At 42.3% G+C, this 15,248-nt stretch overlaps 1 protein-coding gene across 6 annotated transcripts in view; it reads right to left on the bottom strand.

Annotated features, from left to right (window-relative positions):
* The window catches only part of GLI2 (GLI family zinc finger 2), a 242,941-nt gene that overhangs the window by 70,626 nt on the left and 157,067 nt on the right, over positions 1-15,248 (bottom strand). Inside the window, exon 1 of one of the 6 annotated variants that reach the window (XM_065561467.1) lies at positions 6,447-6,531. The exons of the other annotated variants lie outside the window; for them this stretch is intronic. The gene's annotated coding sequence lies outside the window, so the exon portion shown is untranslated. Of the gene's footprint in view, positions 1-6,446; positions 6,532-15,248 lie in introns of those variants that run through there. 6 annotated transcript variants of the gene reach the window in all.

Here is a 15,248-nt window from a genome sequence, read left to right as displayed (position 1 = left end):
CACATACAGGAGGCCTCCTGTCCAGGAAATGAGAAAGGCATCTGCTAGAGATTGGGGATCTAGACCTCCCTTGGCACGCAATTTGCTGCACTTTATATTGGCTGGCATGGCAAAAGGATCAACTCCTGGGAATCCCCACAGTAAGAATATTCTGTTGAGGACCTCGGGATCCATCTCCCATTTGTAATTTAAGGAGAAGGGTCTGCTGAGGTCATCTGCCATGGTGTTTTTAATACTGCGGAGGTAAGAAACTGAGATGACTATCTAGTTGGCTATGCACCAGTTCCAGAATTTCGTTTTGTTGCAGAGAGAGAGGGAATGTGCACCTCCTTGACAATTGATACAATACATGCTAGCCAAACTGTCCTTATCTTGATGTGGCTCTGATTAGAGGAAGAAAGTAAAGGCAAGTATTTCTGACCGCTCTCAGCTCTAGAAGATTGATGTGGAGGAACTGTTTTTGCAATGATCATTTGCTCTGAATTGTATGAGGTCCCAGCTGTGCCTCCCATCTCAAAAGTGACGTGTGTGATGTTATCATGACAGTAGGTGGATTCTGGATAAATGGGACTCCTGCACAGGTATTGGCAGGTTCCTTCTGCCAGTGGAGTGACTGCAGAACCCACTGGGGAACAGACACAAGCTAGACCATGTGAAGCCATCCCTGGAGACACTGAAGATGTAACCTGATGTGCTGAATTACAAAAATGCAAGCTGCCATGTGCCCCAGCAGTTGAAGACTATTTTCTTACTTGTATGAGGGGATTGCACTGGATTTTTGAGATTTCCATCTAGTGTCCCATCTCCAGCCCTTGGGGATTTTTGCTACTTGCAGTTGTCGATGGGTCATATGCCATTGTAGGCAGTCCCATCAGACCATCCCCTCCATAAACCCATCAAGCTCAGTCTTGAAGCCAGTTAAATTTTTGCCCCCACTGATCCCCTTGGAAGGCTGTTTCAGAACTTCTCTCCTCTGATGGTTAGAAACCTTCACCTAATTTCAAGTCTAAACTTGTTGACGACTAGTTTATATCCATTTGTTCCTGTGTCCACACATTGGCCCTTAACTTAAATAACTCCTCCCCTCCCTGGTATTTTTGCCTCTGATGTATTTACAGAGAGCAATCAGGTCTTCCCCCAGACTCCTTTTGGTTAGGCTAAACAAGCCAAGCTCTGAGTTTCCTCTCACAAGGTAGGTTTTCCATTCTTCAGATCATTCTAGTAGCCCTTCTCTGCAACTGTTCCAGTTGGAATTCATCTTTCTTAAACATGGGAGACCAGAATTGCACACAGTATTCCAGATGCGGTCTGTAATGGGATCCCCAGGGTGCAGCCTGGGACTGTGGGACCGCTGTGCCCCCTTAACTCTCCAACCTGGGCTGTCTCTCACAATACCTTGCTAATGACAAGCAGCAAAGCCATCCAGGCTTTGTCACCACAGTGCCTTGTATAATATAAATAAATAAATGGAGATATCCTATCTCCTAGAACTGGAAGGGACCTTGAAAGGTCATCGAGTCCAGCCCCCTGCCTTCACTAGCAGGACCAAGTACTGATTTTGCCCCAGTTCCCTAAATGGCCCCCTCAAGGATTGAACTTACAACCCTGGGTTTAGCAGGCCAATGCTCAAACCACTGAGCGTACTAACAGTTCCCTATCTCTACTGGAAATACCTCACCTCAAGCATCCTAGGACTGCATTAGCCCTTTTTCATGGCTGCAGCACATTGACAGCTTATAGTCATCCTGTGATCAACAAATACACCCAGGTCTCTCTCTTCCTCTGTGGCTTCCAATTAATAAGTGGCCAGCTTATAGCAAATATTCTTGTTGTTAGTCCCTAAATGCATGACCTTGCATTTTCATCTTTCAATTCTCATATTAATTCTCATCTTCTCCAATTTAATAAATAACAATAATAATAATTTCCCATGTGCCACTGTATTAAATACCTCCCTGAAACGCAGGTACATTAGATCTACAAGGAGGTCTTTAGAGTATCTAAACTGTTGCAGTACTGGTGGTATATAGGTGGGAGTTTGCTGATTTTCTGTGGCAGTCAGCTTTTGTATTGATGGTAGAGAACTCAAACACCTGGTATGGGAAAGACCATAAGAACATACAGCCATATTGGGACAGACCAAAGGTCCATCAAGCCCAGTATACTGTCCTCTGACAGTGGCCAATGGCAAGTGCCCCAAAAGGAATGAACAGACAGGTTATCATCAAGTGATCCAAGCCCTGTCACCCAATCCCAGCTTCTGGCAAACAGAGGTTAGGGACACCATCCCTGCCCATTCTGGCTAATAGCCATTGATGGACCTATCTTCCATGAATCTGTCTAGCTCCCTTTTGAACCCTGTTATAGTCTTGGCCCTCACAACACCCTCTGGCAAGGAGTTCCAGTGGTTGACAGTGCGTTGTGTGAAAAAACACTTTCTTGTGTTTGTTTTAAACCTGCTGCCTATTAATTTCATTTGGTGGCCCCTTGTTCTTGTATTATGAGAAGGGGTAAATAACACTTCCTTATTTACTTTCTCTATACCACTCATGATTTTATAGACCTCTATCATATCCCCCTTTAGTCGCCTCTTTTCCAAGCTGAAAAGTCTTATTAATCTCTCCTCATACAGAAGCCATTCTATACCCCTAATCATTTTTGTTGCCCTTTTCTGAACCTTTTCCAATTCCAATATATCTTTTTTGAGATGGGGCAACCACATCTGCATGCAGTATTCAAGGTGTGGGCATACCATAGATTTATATAGAGGCAATATGGTATTTTCTGTCTTATTATCTATCCCTTTCTTGATAGAGTCAGGGGTCAAAGTCTGTCAGTACCGATGCAGCACCTGATGATGACATAGGTACTGAAGGGATAACAGAGTCTGATGATGCAGACCTCTGAGGTAGAACGTCTATGAACCTGGGTTTGGCTGTCCAAAATTGAAGAGGTCCTTGGTACCAAATCTGGGTTAGAGATACAACTCTTAGAAGATGCTTTAGAAGCCTTCATGGTACCAGGGCACTTGGAGCCTCAAAGGAACTCCTTTTGGGACTTGAGGTCTCCAGAGCCTTCTTGTGGGACTGTGATTGAGATTTCATGGGAGAACTAGTGTACCTTCTATTTTTATCGGTCAGAGGCTCAGATGGTATTAGCAGGAGTGTTGTAAGCAAGACACGAGAAGTAATTCTTCTACTCTACTCTGTGCTGATTAGGCCTCAACTGGAGTATTGTTTCCAGTTCTGGGTGCCACATTTCAGAAAGAGAAGACTGAGGGGGGACATGATAACAGTTTTCAGGTACGTAAAAGGTTGTTACAAGGAGGAGGGAGAAAAAATGTTGTTCTTAACCTCTGAGGATAGGACAAGAAGCAATGGGCTTAAATTGCAGCGAGGAAGGTTTAGGTTGGACATTAGGAAAAACTTCCTAACTGTCGGGGTGGTTAAGCACTGGAACAAATTGCCTAGGGAGGTTGTGGAATCTCCATCACTGGAGATTTTTAAGAGCAGGTTAGACAAACACCTGTCAGGAATGGTCTAGATAATACTTAGTCCTGCCATGAGTGCAGGGGACTGGACTAGATGACCTCTTGAGGTCCCTTCCAATCCTATGAGTCTATGGCACAGCTTTCTGAGTTGTGGGTACTGTCGCAGAAGCTGTCTCTCTTGAAGCCTTTGGTGACCAATACCCACACATTGAAGATGATTCTTCTGTGCTTGAATCTCTAGAGACTCTCAGTGACCATGGACTTGAGGTAGATGGAGCATTCATGGTAATGGAAGCTCTGTATACAGGGTGTCTTCAGTACTGGGCCAGAAGCCAGTCGTAATGCTTGCTCCATCATTAAAAGTCTAGATTTGATCTCTCTGTTCTTTCAAGAGCTGGCCTTGAAAAATGAACAAATCTTGCACTTATTGGGCTATGGGTGTCTCATAAACAACAGAGGCACTGAGGATGCCCGTCACTTACTGGCAAGAGAGCCCTCTCCTAAAACCCAGGGATCCCTGCACACCCCAGACCAAGTCCAGAATAAGCCCTTTCATGGAGGAAAAATAAATAAAAAAACAAAACAGTGGGGGAAAACCATTCTCAACTACTAATACTAACTGTACTACTAAACAACTACAGAACAACTAGGTTGAAGAGATCTACACTCTGTCTCAGGCCAAAGGAGGTTGAGAAGGAACTGAGGGCGGTTTCCCCATGCAGCCCTTTATATCTTTTGTTAGGGCACAAGGACGTGAAGGGTGCCTACATGGGCTGAACAGACACTGCTAGCAAAAATCTCCAATCAAAGCCACAGGGATGCATGCACACCTGAAGTGGAGCACCTGTAGGGACACTACTTGGGGAAGAAAATGTTACACCAGAGGGCCATAGCAAAATCACTGGTTCGAATATGCTATAAATCGAGGGATGAATGAAAAATGGATGCTTGTTCCAGGACAGTGACTGCTAATGCTCCCTCTGCTATTGAGATGGCCCATTTCCCATAATCTGAATCCCTAAATCCCTAAACTAACAGATACCAGAGGAGGGAAAGCCTGGATCTCATCTTGCCATGAGAAGCATGATTAAGTCTTATTTGTCTCTAGAGTGCTAGGGCAAAACCCTTGGACTTGGGCTCATAAGAAGCTGTGATGCGTCTTCTAAGCAGTATCATACAATTGCAAACAACACGAGGAAACCACTGAATCATGATTAATGAGGGGGGAGAAAAGGAACCAAAATGGGAATAATATAAAATCTTTCTGTATTTGCACACACAAAGATGCACAGTATATCTGCATATAGATATAAATATCTGTTTATGTTATAGGCAAATATATATGTACATAAACACACACACTTCAGTAGTATGTGGGTTTAAATATTATGGATTTATACGTATAGATTGTAAGCTCATTGAGCCAAGGACTGTCTTTTTGTTATGTGTGTGTAAAGTTTTGTAGCACAGTGGGGCCACAATTCATGACCGGCGTCTCTAGATGCTACTGCAATATAGATAATAAATAATACAAATTGTTCATATTTATGCAATGACCCCTGGGTGGCTCATCAGCTGTGATTGAACCTGGGATTTTCAGCTCCAAAGCCACCATTAGAGCTAAAGGACTACGCTCATCTGTAGGAAACAGTAGCAAGCATCTAACCTTTGTGTATTAGGAGAAATGGACACAAAATGCACTTTGCCAGTGTGTTAGACATCTAACTACCTATTACTTACACACACAAAACGTGCAGCACTGAGCGATGTAACTATCTAAGCTAGCAAGGGGTTCTGATTGAAGCTCTCACAGTTTTCTGCAGAAATTAATTGTACCGTACCACTACTTGACATACTTTAAACAGCTACAGAACATATAGTAACCTCCAAAGGGTATAATATAGACATTGATTCTTAATAACTAGTCTCCCCGAAATTGTTTCACTGGCAGATTTAGTTGGACCAAAGACCCTCTTTGCATCCACGCCATGACAATTCCCATCCCTACATAAACACTTTGAAGTGCTGTAATGCGCAGGCAAAGGCTGGATAGACTACCAAACAGATCAATATTTCTTTTCCTCTAAACAGAAATGTTAATGGCCCTTGAAGGGCTAGGTAAGACGCAATGTAAGAATCTATTCAGCATGTTCGTTGATCTAACCGTTCCCCTCCTTCACTACAAATACACTGCCCCATTAACAATCATATAGTGAACAGTAAGAGCCAGGCACAAGTTTTCCCCAGTGAAAACATCTTTTGTTGGAAAATGATCGTTTATTCTAAATATAAATTTTTGTTTCTATGGAAATATTTTCGGGTTTTTTGGCTGAAAAACAAAAACGTTTCACTTTTCATTTTCCACTCCTATTTATTTCCCTCCACCTCAACTCCATTTTCTATTTTGCCACTAGAAAAGAGGGGGCGGAGAATACAGAAAAATGCAAGTTCAGCTTTAGGTTTTGGCTTGTCATTGAAAAACTTCATGGGAAATTAAAAAAACAAACAAAAACCAAACAAAAAAGAAACCACCACCCAAAACAAATAAAAATACTTTCCCCCTAAAATTAAATAATTAATGCAAACAGTTGGCATTTTTTAGCAGCTCTAGTACATGGTATAGAGAATGACAGTGGGTGAAATGGAATCAACTACATCTGAGAGACAAAAATCTAAGACCTAGGGTGAAATTCTGGTTTTATTGAAATCAATAGCAAAACTTCCACTGACTTCAGTGGTGCCAGGGTTTCACCCATAACCTCGGTGCACAGAGCGCTTTGTATCTAATTACCTGTGTACCACACTGAAAATCTTCCTTCCTGACCAATCCGTATTGTTCTGCATGTTCATATACATAGTGATCATGCCTGTTCCATCCTCCCAACGACAAGAAAACATTGTGCAGTTATTAAGCAAGAAATATGGATCTGATATTCCACAGAGGCATAGCACTCACAATTTACAGTGACGATCCAATGCCCCCTGAAGTCAGTAGAAGTTGACTAGATCCCGCTGCATTTGGATATCTTATTTGTACTGCTGCTAATGTATAAATAACCTACTGTTTTAATATCAGCAGTACTATAAACATATTAATAAAAACCTCCATCACACCAACAGTTCACCGATGTCAAAAGGGAGATCTGCAAGCCTCATCTCCCATTCTCTTATCTCATGCAGCTATTTCTTACGCAGACACATTTCTGTATACAAATGCCATTATACTTGACCCCCGGTTCACCCTGTTTCCATTACAACGCTGTAGACTCAACCAGACTTGCTCCAGTGCCAACTCTGTGCTGTCATTCCCTGCGCAGAATGGTAATAAAGAAATCACTGTTTTAAGCTGACAAAGAGCAGATTTCTTACTAAGTAAACACTGATGTTTTGGTAGGGAAATTAACTTATAAAATTGTGTCTACAAAGGGAGACCATACAGATGGACTTTGTTAAGACACTGCAATACAGTCAACAGTGGTTAATTCAATTGAATGCTATTTATCAGATTTTTTTTAAAGGCTTATCCAGTTTTTGCAAATGCAAATGCAAATGCAAAAAAAAAAATCAGAGAGTTTTCTTAGTTGCAGAGCGATTTGTTTTTGGATGGCAAAGACAGCCTATCAGCTTCTACAGTGAACGCGGAGTAGCTTTTCTGCTGAGTAGCACAGCTGAGCAGCGCCATTCACTCTAGAAGCTGATCAAACGTTGCCTCCTTGCCTTCTTAGGCACATCAGCACCATGTCCTCCCTTCCTCTAGCAATGGCAATATTCTGATTTGTTTATACTGCTTCCCCATACGAGTACCAAGTGTCCCAAATCCATTCTTCAGTCTTTGGAAAATAGATTACTAAGCACAGCAGGTAAGGGATGGCAGATTCAATTTGTCCAACCCTCACTCAGTCTTTTAAAACTATCATTTTCCCAACTTGGACTATTTTTGTCCTTAATTTTTAAAGGGTTAGTTTTAATGCACTGAGAAAAGTGGCAGGATGGCACCTTTACAGATTGAATTTTTCAGTTTCTCTCTAAAACACAGCACAGAGCTTCCCCTCCCGTTACCACTGGCCTACTAAGCCCAAGGTTGTGAATTCAATCCTTGAAGGAGCCACTTATGGATCTCGGACAAAATCAGTACTTGGTCCTGCTAGTGAAGGCAGGGGGCTGGACTTGACTCAATGACCTTTCAGGGTCCCTTCCAGCTCTATGAGATAAGTATATCTCCATATATATTTATAACTGGAGGTAATTATTCTAAGGGAGGACTAAGGGTACTTCAGTCTCCAGGCCTGTTCAGCCCCTGGTCCCTCTGCAAACTGGTGGAGTTTTGTAATGCTAGTGCTTGTCAGAGGTGAAAGTAAGCCGGTGCACCGTACCGGGGCAGATCGGCTTACCCTGGCAGCAATTTAAAGGGCCTGGGGTTTGGCCACCGCTACAGCCACGGGCCCTTTAACTTGCCGCCGCTACCCCAGAGCTCCGGGGACGATTTAAAGGGCTCGGGGTGGTAGCAGCAGCCGGAGCCCTGGGCTCTTTAAATCACTGCTCGAGCCCCCGGCTGTCATTGCTACCCCGGGGCTCCGGCAGCGTGGTTTGGGTAGTGATTTAAAGGGCCAGGGGCTACTGCAGCGGCACCCCGGGCCCTTTAAAGCTCCGCCAGAGACCTGGGCCCCCTCCGATGGTGATTTAAAGTACCCGGGGCACCGCTGTGGTAGCAGCAGCTGGAGCCCCGGGCCTTTAAATCACCCCCAGGGCTCCCAGACGCCTCTGCAGCTGGTAGCTCTGGGGGTGATTTAAAGGGCCTGGGGCTCCCAGCTGCTGCTACCACAGCCCCGGGCCCTTTAAATCCTGATTTAAAGCGCCGGGTATTTAAAGGCCCTGCCTCTTCTGGTAGAGGCCCCGCCCCCTCCTAAGGACTCCAGAGTATCGGTAAGTCCTTTAAGTTACTTTCACCCCTGGTGCTTGTCCATCAGGAGCTGGAGCCAGCCCTTAACTTATTTCCCAAAGGATGATTCTTATGTTCTTATGTAATGATTTTGGGTGACTGCTGACACTCTGAACAGAGATCTAAAGCTCATATCCTATTTCCAATTACCAGACCTAGCCAGTCATCCATCTGGAATCTTCTTCTCTATGCAGATGGAGATCTGTCACAGTTTGGGGGAAAGTTGAAGATATATTAATTTTATTAACATAAGGTAAAAAATGACTTTTGAGAGTGTGTGTGAGAGAGAGACAGACACACACATTGTCAAGTAGGTAAGCCATCATTTAAAATTAGGGAGTCGGGATATTAAACACACTTGAATTTTAATGAAGACATTTGTAATTGACTTAATTCAGTGCAAAGAGTTTAATTTAAACATTACTGTGTGGTTTTGAAAAGGCAAAATACAGCAGCATTGTGTTAGTGCCCAAGAATCAAAAAGCAGAACTGATGAGATACAATGGATACTAGCTACCAGATACTTCAGTGATTACCATGGTATAGATGCCTAGAGATAAACAGAAACTGTGAAACTGGCAATTCTAGCTTTTGGATACAAATTTTAAAAATGCACAAGTAATTTAGGCACCTATGCACCGTTTCCAAAACTGACATAGGCACTTAGGTCGAGATTTTAAAAGGTATTTAGTCATTGCTGCACTCAGCGGTGCAATGCCTAACAGATTGAGGAGCCCACATTGCATTTTCAAAAGGGATTTAGGCACTTAGGAGCAAAAATCCCTGTCTTAATTTCTTTTGAAAATGAGATGCGGGTTCCTAAATCAGTTAGGTGTTGCATGCTGAGCCCAGCAACACCGATTTACCTTTAAAAATCTGGACCTTAGGGCCAGATTTAAAAAGTCCCATTGAAATGAATGGGTAGGTCCCTAACATGCGTAAGTGCTTTTGAAAATCCAGCTAGGTGCCTTTCTGCATCTTTAGGCCCCTAAATAACTGTGAAAGTCAGGCCCTTAGGCGCCCAAGTTCCATTGATTTTCAGTGAAACTTGAACTTCTACGTGCCTAAGTCACTTGAAAAGAGGTGTTTGTGAAAATGTTACCCTTTGTCAAAGTTGCGTGAAGTGTCCAACGTAAACAAATAGCATAAATTGTACAAAATGAAGTTGATTTTTAACTTTTTTATGGTTTAAATAATCTAAAGTGTTATTAGTAGCACCGGAAATTAAACGTAGAACAGAACTTCTATATTAACAATGCCCCTTTATATGAATCACATTTCAGCCTAAACGTTAATGTAGTGTACAATACGAGGGCAAAATAATCAGTCTGGCTTAGTACTGTACAATATATTTGATACTCATGAATGATGTAAGGACCAACACTACTATACAAGCCTGCTGTAAAATTGCTTTTAGCCAATATCAAAAAGCATGAGAAGGTACAGGTACTGTACTAAGCTTGACCAATGATGGCATCTGGAGGAGAAGCTAAGCAAAAGGAGAAGAGTTGAAAGGATTTATTAGTGGGAGACAAACTTTATTTACACAAGTCCTGCTTGAATGATCTCATTCTGGTGTTAGCAAGCTAAACAGAATGATGGGATAACTGGCCAAGAATGAACAACAAATATAGAGTATCCTAGTGTAGGCACGGATTTTTTATTAGCACATTTTTAGGAAGTCCTTGTGAAACTTCAATAGAGACAGATCTGCAGTTCCATCTTCCTTTTCTTTTAACTACAGCTTTCAAAAAAAATTAAGAGGTCTCCCATTTCATTTTAATCTATAGACCCAGTATATCAAGAGGAGTTTTGCTGCTGGTCTCTGTAGGCTTGGTCAGGCACACAGCTGAACTCTAATGAAATCAGAGAGTGCAAAGACCTTGATGCATTTCAGGCAAGGAGATTATTTTTCAGTGTAGTTTTCACCCAGAGAAGGTGATAATAGATGAAGGAAATTAAATTGAGACAAGTATCAGAGGGGTAGCCGTGTTAGTCTGAATCGGTAAAAAGCAACAGAGGGTCCTGTGGCACCTTTGAGACTAACAGAAGTATTGGGAGCATAAGCTTTCGTGGGTAAGAACCTCACTTCTTCAGATGCAAGTAATGGAAATCTCCAGAGGCAGGTATAAATCAGTATGGAGATAACGAGGTTAGTTCAATCAGGGAGGGTGAGGTGCTCTGCTAGCAGTTGAGGTGTGAACACCAAGGGAGGAGAAACTGCTTCTCCTCCCACGAAAGCTTATGCTCCCAATACTTCTGTTAGTCTCAAAGGTGCCACAGGACCCTCTGTTAAATTGAGACACTACATTGTTAAGCAAGAAAGACTTTACACACACCCCTTAAAGACAGATACCTTCCTAGGTGAACCACAACATTGCATTGTCTGGGAGAAAAGCAACTGATAAACACAAGCTTGGTCAAGTTGGGGTTGAGTTTATGAAAGGCAAAGCAGTGAAATCAATCATATAACCAGAATCTGAGTCAAAGCCAGTCTGGCAAAGTAGACTGACAACTACTGAAGGATAGAAAACTACTGAATCCAGTACAAGATTTCTGGAAGGGAGTATGGTCTGTTATTTAGAGCAACCAACCAGAAATCAGAACTCTTGAGTTTGTATACCAGGTCATGTACTCACAATGTCACTTTGGGCAAGTCTCTGTGCCTCAGTGCAAGGAATAAACCAGGTTTAAATAGATGTCGGAGAGTCCCCACACAAAGCTCCACTGGTTTAATTAAACTGGTGTAACATCACACCTTTAGTCGAATCAGTGCAACTTGTGTGTGTAGACAAGCCCTTCATGTTGTTCACCACGTAATTCAACACAAGTGCAGTCTTGCTCAAGAGAAAACAGGATTACTGGGACATTGAGGTTCATCAGCAGATCAGGCACTGGAGGGGAAGTAGAGAAAGCTCAGGTATCTTCTACCTGCATTAGGTGAGGATCAAGCCAGCTGTTTTCAGAAGAAGCAGGCTGGAGAATCTCTTATCCTTGTGACTGTATCCATCTCAATGCTGATTGGAATCAAACCAGACACTGAAGATAGGAAGTCTGGAGCTATACCAGTGTTAGATCTCACAAGCCAAGTGGGGTCAAGACTTAGTACGTGAACAGGAGACCTCCAAGGAAAACCCCAGGGTGTTGCAGGAAGCAGCGTTGGTGAATTAGTATTTAGTACTTTTCCCTCTGACTCAGCACTCAATACCCCAGAACATACTATCAAGGAGAACTTTGTTGCTTGAGATGCTGCCTTTCCAATCAGATATAAAACAGAGGTACTGAGTACTTGTGCTCATTAAAGATCCCTTGAATCACTTGTGAAAGAGTAGGGTTGTTAAATCCACTACCCTGGCCAAATTCCATTTTAGGTTCTTACATTCTGATCATCTAATTTCCACCTATCATTTGTATTGGGTAAGGCATTCTTCACTTCCTCACCTAAACTGCAGCAGAATTTTGCTGTGTGAGGTTAAACAGCAACTGTACTCTACTCCGGAGATGGCTGGATTTTAGTGGTGGGTAACATGAGACCTCTCTTTTTGAAGTGTATGAAGTGCTTTGGGATCTGTTGGGCTGAGAGGTGCAATATAAATATAAGTTTTTATTTCTTTGTTTTGAGAATGCTAGTGGGGTAACTTGGAGGCAAGTAAACTTCTATTTAAATGTTTAAACGCATTGTACTGAACTTTGCAGATTCTTTTCCTCCCATCCGCACATCACATTATTTCTCACACCCCCAGCCACTTTCCCTTATAGACAGAAATAGTTCAGCGGGAGGTGAGGAAGCAGCTAGGAAGAGGGGATATGGTAAGAGCTATGACCTTTTCCCTAGGAACTGCATTCAATGTTCTTCCTTACCAGCCCATGGAAAATATGATGTTATTCACATTGACCTAGACCCTGGCACATGGTAATTCACACATTTTATGGGAGCCAGGGTACAGATGATTAATGATTAATGCAGATTAGAGAGGAAGGATAGACCTGTGGTTAGGATGTTGGCCAAAGACATGGGAGTCCAAGGTTCAATTTCTTGCTCCAACACAGGCTTCCTGTGTGACCTTGGGCAAGTCACGTAGTCTCTCTGTGCCTCAGTTCCCCTTCTGTAAAGTGGGATGATAGTACTTCGCAAGGATGTTATGAGGATAAATACATAAGAGAGGTGCTCAGATACTATGAGTAATAAGGATGGTAGAAGTATCAATATTAGGGATGCACTGTTTCTACTGTAATTGAAAACTAGTTCAACACCATTATCCAACTATCTATTTTCTAGATGAGTGGTGTGACCACACTGGCTCCAAAGACCATTGAAGTCAACGGAAGGAAAGACTTTCATTATGTTTAGTGGGCCTTGTATCAGACACTAAGTTACAATTTAAACTGAATAAGTTTATTCTATCCTAGCCATGGAACTGGTACTATATTTAAGACCTCAGAATCTGGCAGCTGGTATTATAGTAGAATTGCTCACTACATCAAGGGTACAAACAGGGAAGAGATGCCACTGGAAGGTATTAGGCAGTCAGTAGTTTTAAATAAACACAATTACCATTAACTCAGGATGCAGAAAACCTTTGGTTATTTCAAACAGGACATTTAAATTGCTAAATCGATCCAAGAGAATCTCCTCTCCCTCTTAACTGCATATATGATCACAGTCAATATTCAGGACAAGAATCCCATTTACTTCATTGGGAATTTCCCCTCATTGAGCACTCCAGGACTGGGCTGAATGTCATTATGACACCATCTCTGTTAGTTTATATTTGAATCAAGAGAGCCATTCCTAAGCCTGGAACATCAGCAAAAAACCTAACACCCTAACAAGTCTAAAGTCAGTTGGAAAGTCTAGATTGTCCTGTCAAATGAATGCAATATTAATGTTTTAACAGCTGAATTCTATAAGTGGGATTTAATGAAATCTATGTAGTCGGTGTTTTTAAGGCCTCAATTCAGGAGAGCGTTTGAGCCTATGATTAAGTCCCATTGATGTCAATGGGATTTAAGCACATACTTCAAATTAAGCATGTGCTTAAGTGCTTTCCTGAATAGGGATAGATTTAAGCTTTGCTGCCTAGAAAACCTTTATATACCACTCTGCCTTATCACCTGTCCATCTCTTTTCAAATCTCTTCTTCAGACTTCTCTTTTTTCCCGTTGCCTACATCTCTTAAATTAAGCTCCCTTTCATTTATTGGTTTGATGATGGAACACTTTAAATCTTTCACTGCCCAATATCTTTACATGACGGCTTTCTGTCATTCATATCACATAGAGTCTTCTCTTGAAGTGTTTAATACTGTAGAGCATTTTGGGATGAAAGGTGATATATAAAATGAAGTTGTACTGAATCATGGCGTTCTGAGAATCGGGCCACATTATCTGGATTAAAGTATTGCCCTAAAGTAGAAATGAACTTGAAACTTTCCCATTTTATTTATGTATGAACCACAGTCCTGTAGCCCTTCCTCTAGCAGCAGTAATTTTGGATATGTGGTTACTCTGTGGGATCTTATTAGAGGTTTTCAGATGAGGCATTCAATCAGCAGCTAACAAGTCCTTCATCTGGTTTGCAAACTGCAAGTAGCTAAAGTACCTCCAGGACCATAATGGAGAAGATTCTTAAGAACACTCAAGACGAAACAGAATAACTCGTCTTCATGATGTTATTACTGTGGCACTGTGCTATTAACAGGACCTGGGGTAAAATTTTCAAAAGCCCCCGATTTAAGAGCCTAAGTCCCATTTTAAAAGTAGCGTAGGCATTTAGGAGCCTAAATTTCATTGAAAGACAATGGAATTAGGCATCTAGTCTGATTACACTGGACCCTCGCTAGAACACGCATCTATATAGCGTGAATTCGCATATAACGCGGTCGCGGCCATGGAGCCCAAATTTAATTACTTTAATTGCAATTCATTTTAACGCAGTCCCCGCTATAACGCGGTACCGCACATGGATCCCAAATCCCGCGTTCTAGCGAGGGTCCGGTATTTTCATTCTCTAATTTCTGAATATCAAAGTTTAGCTCTGTTATTTGCCTATTTCAACTGGGAAACAGAAAAGAAAAGTTATAAAAAGGCTACAAAGCATAAAATTATATAGATGCTGGAACTAGGGGCGCTGGGGATGCTGACGCACCCCCTGGCTTGAAGTGGCTTCCATCAGATACAGGATTTACAGTTTGGTTCAACAGCTCTCAGGACCCCCACTCTACAAATTATTCCAGCACTCCTCATTATATAAAAGTACAGTTTCTCAAAGAGCGCTGGCACACAGAAGAAAAGCATACTTCTGTGGCTCAGAGTCAAATTAAGGGATCCAGAATGCCCATTTGAAAGAATGTACTCCAGCTGAAGCTTTCTGCAGATTTGCAACTTTTCAGAACAACAGCACCCTGGTCTGCCCTTTGAGTTTTGCAAATGCGTGTGTAGAGTTAGCTCCAGGCAGGGTATCCAGATCTACAGCTCTGCCAAACAGGGTCTTTTTTTTTTTTTTGCCCCAGCCATCTGGGTGGTCTTAGCATCAGGTTTGAAATACCTAGAATCCCTCGAACCACATGTTCTAATCCCAGTAGAGTTGACTCAGTCCTTCATCTTTCCAGGGTAAATGGACTTTTATGCCCTTTTTTTGTGGGAGTGGGGGGGCTTTTGGATGAGATTTTAAATATCTGTGCTCTGCATGGACATCAAAGATCCTGCATTTTCATTCCCGTGTCGTAAGCCAACATTCCTGCCATTCGGTTTTGTCTCTCACTACTGCCCACTGTTTGCTTGCCTGGGCCAGTGGTGAAGAGTGCTCTGGAGGCAGAA

The sequence above is a fragment of the Chrysemys picta genome, chromosome 11 (assembly GCF_011386835.1).
Source record: "Chrysemys picta bellii isolate R12L10 chromosome 11, ASM1138683v2, whole genome shotgun sequence".
In the NCBI taxonomy this organism is placed as follows: domain Eukaryota; kingdom Metazoa; phylum Chordata; order Testudines; family Emydidae; genus Chrysemys; species Chrysemys picta.
Note: the sequence above shows the minus strand (reverse complement) of the source record. Positions and strands in the feature narration are given on the sequence as shown.